This window comes from Saccostrea cucullata, unplaced genomic scaffold, assembly GCF_032062105.1.
Source record: "Saccostrea cucullata isolate Sc308-1 unplaced genomic scaffold, CSIRO_AGI_Scuc_v1 ctg3143, whole genome shotgun sequence".
Lineage (NCBI taxonomy): Eukaryota > Metazoa > Mollusca > Bivalvia > Ostreida > Ostreidae > Saccostrea > Saccostrea cuccullata.
Window position 1 is genome coordinate 212,501 of NW_026923888.1, and position 5,533 is coordinate 218,033.

The 5,533-nt window shown below is 30.9% G+C and overlaps 1 long non-coding RNA gene across 1 annotated transcript in view; it reads left to right on the forward strand.

Annotated features, from left to right (window-relative positions):
• Positions 1-1,182, forward strand: part of LOC134265207 (uncharacterized) — a 26,876-nt gene extending 25,694 nt beyond the window's left edge. Inside the window, exons 2-3 of the long non-coding RNA XR_009991698.1 lie at positions 1-588; positions 971-1,182. The exon at positions 1-588 is cut by the window's left edge and continues 408 nt beyond it. This is a non-coding gene — a long non-coding RNA (uncharacterized LOC134265207). The remainder of the gene's footprint in view (positions 589-970) is intronic.
• The last annotated feature ends 4,351 nt before the right edge of the window (positions 1,183-5,533 follow it).

Here is a 5,533-nt window from a genome sequence, read left to right on the forward strand (position 1 = left end):
TATTTTATATTTTTGTAAGGATTAAGTACACGGACAGCACTTTCAGGAATTAAAAAAATTTTGATCGGGTCATGACATCATGCAATTTTTAAAAATGTTATGCTTATGTGTCACGGTGTTGGTTTGGTCGAAAATAGTTGTACAACTGTTGGAGCCGAGTTTAATACATGTAAACATTTTAGCTATACAGAAATATTACAGAATAATCCGTTTAAATAATGCTTAATAAAAAAGATGACTATAATATGAAGCTATTTGTAACAGTTACAAAAACGCACTGCATACATGTAAGTGAAGATGGACATGTACAAGCTAATTTTACTTCATTAAACAAATTATGAAATTGATTTTATAACATTTTTAGAAATATGGAGATATAAATAGGAACTAAGGAAGTATAGATGATTGTTTATATTAAAAGATATGGATAACAACAAATGTGATCATAAGAAACTCCGTTCTCACGTTCTTAAAATCAAGTATTGACTCAATAAAAATGCTAACAAAAATACATGTGTATCTTCAAATTTTCAGTCATGTATTTTTACCAACGATAATTCTTCAAACCTCAAAGTTAATCATATTGAAGTTATATTAATGTCTAAAATACATTTTCATGAATGCGAATGAAAAACATACTACCGGTAATCATTTTCCAATTCAACTTTGATCACAAACATATTTTAGAAATAAAAACCATTGGTATCCAGTCTTCTGAATATTTTTTAATACATACTAGTATAAGGTACACGTACTATAGTTTTTTTTCTATTTATTTCGATCCTTTTACATTGCAAAGTGTATAAAGATTTTCCTATAAATGCTAAGCAAACATTAGTATCAATGGGAAGATAGAGAGAACCACAATTTTTTAATAAATTTGATTTAAAATACTTTTAAAGGGTCATTTGTTTTGACTTTTTGTAATACCTTTCTAGGAACTTCCATGAACATTGAAACAAATTGAGAGGTATAGACTGAAAATTGTTACATGAAAAGATTTAAATTTTAAGCTTCCTTTTGAGACTTTTTGAATTAAATAATACATTAATGAGTTATCCTTCCTGGCTGAGGATCGGAGTACCTTAAATTATTGACAAGAATATTTTTGTGGCGAAATTGAGTAACTGGTCTGAGATAAATTCCTGTACTATGATTATCTTCATTTTGCAGGTAAAAATATTTTTTAAAAAATAAACGCCTCGTTAGAGACGATTTCCAAAAATCAACCAATTGTTTTAACCGCACGCTTGGCTGCAAGATAACATATATATCTCACGTAACATTCATCTCTGTCATATTCTGTTGCGTCAAATTCAGGAAATTGATAACAAGCACAGCTGCACTAGGGTGATTGAAACAACTTGCTATTTCATGTCCCGGTAAATAGAATTTCTCTACAATGAATTTTGTTCTAAGCAATATTTTCTCTCCTTCTTTCCACAGTCAATAATTATGCTATTTCGGAGAAGCTTTATTTATTAGAATTACATTGTATGTTTTTCTTTCACATTCAAAATAGAAACATTTATTATAAAACAGAGTTTTCTTAAGCCAAAAAAAATCGTCTTGTAATCTTTTGACTTCGAATTCTTGATTATGGCATTTTGAAGGTCGTAACTTTACTCAAACATTTTACACAATATACAAGTGCATGTAATGTGAATATATGTTTTGTATTTTGAAAGAGATTTTATATAAAATTTATATAGATATTTACTGATAAAAAAATCTCTTAGATTTTCTGACTATTCACTATATAATTCATAGCGTATATTAGAAATGATCAATTTCAATTTTTATTTTAACTAATATCATGAGATCATGAGATTGATATCTAAATATTAAAATTTTAAAAAAGTACTGCCTACATTCTATTTGAACACACGTTTTCATATCTTTTTAATAATAGTCTTGTAATCTTTTGACTTCGAATTCTTGATTATGGCATTTTGAAGGTCGTAACTTTACTCAAACATTTTACACAATATACAAGTGCATGTAATGTGAATATATGTTTTGTATTTTGAAAGAGATTTTATATAAAATTTATATAGATATTTACTGATAAAAAAAATCTCTTAGATTTTCTGACTATTCACTATAATTCATAGCGTATATTAGAAATGATCAATTTCAATTTTTATTTTAACTAATATCATGAGATCATGAGATTGATATCTAAATATTAAAATTTTAAAAAAAGTACTGCCTACATTCTATTTGAACACACGTTTTCATATATTTTTAATAATCGTCTTGTAATCTTTTGACTTCGAATTCTTGATTATGGCATTTTGAAGGTCGTAACTTTACTCAAACATTTTACACAATATACGAGGGGTGTTAGAAAAGTTCGCGGGCAAGTTCTATTGTGAGTGCGCTATTTCCACGAAACCGGTCAAACTTTCCAGATAAAATCTTAACCTATTTTCCAATAAATATACAAAACATTTGGTGCTCTCCAGTGATCATTTAAAAATATTCGGCTTTTTTATTTAGATAAATCTTGCTTCAGGGAGCATGCTCCATTTTGGCACGTTCACATTACAAAGACTCTTTAATAAAATTAAAATTTGCACAATTGTAGCGCAAAGAGATTTATGATATTTTACCTATCGCTAACTTTAAAGTATTCATGAAACGTCACTTGGAGAGATTTTGAATTAAATTGGAGGGTATATGACTGTTTTATAGCCATTTATCAATGATCAACACGAAAAAACACAGCCAAAAATCGGAACGTCATTGAGCGTCATGGAGCACTGCACTACGTAAAAATTATGTTTTTAGACAGTAAAATGTCTAAAAGAAATTAAAATTTTCAAGATGCTGCCGGGAATTTCCTACATCTACAATGCACAAGTTTTCAAATGGGTATGACTTCATATAAATGGAAGGATTAACTCCATCGATACTTCAATACCCTCTTATCGCATGGACGTTGTGCCTATATGTTTTTTTAAAAATAGTTTTCATACCTGATCAATTTACTGCATAGACGTTTTTAATGATCTCAAAAATATCCAAATCAATACAATCCAAATTAGTACAAAAGACATTAAAATTGAAAGGTAATTTTGTGTCTTGATATAGATATTCAATTTTAAAGTAAAAAAATAAGAAATATCTGATATATCTAAAGAAAGGAAAGATTTATAGAACTGCGACAAAGCATAACGGATTGAAATCTGGTTGTCACGTCGCCTTACGTCAAAGGATTGCTCCGTGAATCCTATGACCTCATAGTAAAATCCTTGTTAATTTTCAAGATTTTAGTAAATGGACCTGATTTTTTACATACTAATAAACAAAATGTAGTAATTTATTCAGACATAGGTCAAACTTCACCGAACACAATAGATTTTCCGTAATTCAATGTGTCCGCGAACTTTTCTAACAACCCTCGTACAAGTGCATGTAATGTGAATATATGTTTTGTATTTTGAAAGAGATATTATATAAAATTTATATAGATATTTACTGATAAAAAAATCTCTTAGATTTTCTGACTATTCACTAGGCCAGCATATATAATTCATAGCGTATATTCGAAATGATCAATTTCAATTTTTATTTTAACTAATATCATGAGATCATGAGATTGATATCTAAATATTAAAATTTTAAAAAAGTACTGCCTACATTCTATTAGAACACACTTTTTTCATATCTTTTTAACCTCTTCATCTTAGAAGCAAGAATTAGAAATGTAATATTTTATCAGAAAACTATTCTGAAATCTTAAAAATTAAATTTTTTTTTATGTTTTATTCAAATGTACCCGGTATATTGACACCCCTAGGTACGTACAATGTCTAGTTTTATCTACATGTAGGTATATTGACCACCCTAGGTACGTACAATAACTAGTTTTAATTACATGTACAGGTATATTGACCGCCCTACCTTCTACCCGTACAAAATCTAATTTTAAGGCCACCGGAGTTCACGCAGGTGACCTATTGCTATCTGTTTTCGTCCGTTGTCCGAACGTCGTCCGTTGTCAGTCGTACATCGGTCGTAAACTTTCGAACATTTTTAACTTCTCCTCTGAAACCATTAACCCAATTTCAACCAAATTTGGTATGCAGCATCTAAGGGTAACGGGGAATATTTTTAATTTCGTGGTCCCTGCCGCCCCCCCCCCCCCTTTTGGCCTGAGGGTTGAGTCTAAAACCACCAAAATTAATGCAGTCTATAAAAATTTTCTTCTTCACTCCTGGACAACACGCAGTCAAACTGTTGACATGATTGTAATAAAAAGTGAGCCCTCTATCAATATTTTGAAATTCATGGCTCCTGGGTCAGGGGTTCAGGTGTTTGGGTGGGGCTATGTAGATCATATAGTGAAAGTGCATTATTTCGCTCAAAATCTTCTTTCCTGCTCCTGGGTATTAAAAAAATTAACTAAGTACATAGCTATGATGACTTAGAGAGCCTATTCCAAAATAGTGAATTTTATGGCACCTGGTTCATGGGTTCTGGTGTTAGGGCAGGGCTCTAATTGATTATATAGTGATAATACATTTATTCTTTGAAAATCTCCGCTGCCCCTGGGTATTAAACAAACTAATCAAATACACAGTTATAAAGCTCTGGGTCAAGGGTTCTGCCATGGGGGCCATAAATCTTAGACAAGCTCAATTTTAATCTCAGTTTTAATTTTCCACAATAAATTCCTTTGGAAAAAGTAAGATTGATATCAAAAGTGAGCTCGTCTAGGTTCTGGGCTCTATTGATTATATATAGAAAATACTTTAACTCATTGAAAATCATCTCTACTCCTGGGTATTTAAGAAACTAACCAACATATAGTTTAATTGAATAAGGCTGCCTCTTCTAGGGTTCTGGTGTTTGGATTGGGCTCTATTGCATTTAAAGTAAATATGCATAAATTCTATAAAAATCTTCTTCTCTGCTCCTCGGTATTGTACCAATGAACTATGTACGTAGTTATTGTGAGGAAGGATGCCCTTTCCAAAATATTGAAATTCATGGTCCCTGGGTCAGGGATTCTGGTGTTAAGGATACACCAAAGGCTTTTTTCAATATTTTTGTCAATTTTGAAATTTTTGGCTAAGAAAACAATGCTAATCATTGCTTTATAATGCATAAAAATTCTTGCTGATTATTAAATGTTATTTTAACTATTTAATCAAACATAAACACTAACAAATGTGAATGTACCGTTATTGAAGCTTCTGATTTGGTCTGTTACTGCCTGCTTCTGAAAGGAGCAATAAATCACTGTGATCACTCGGGGAATTCTTCACTAGCCACACAGATGTTATCAGTAATTAAACTACAGGGACTGTAGATTTGGGGAAGGATATCCAACAGGTCAATTATGACCGACCATAAAGTAGGAGGTTGAGCTCAACTCTTGCCATTTTGCAGGGGAATCTTTCTGATTCAGAATTGAACCTATTTTACTTCATCAAAAGCACTTACTAGTAAATAAAGAAAAGAACCTTCAATTCTTGTGAATATGCATAGGAAATATGGATACGTGACAAGTATCCAAAGCTGA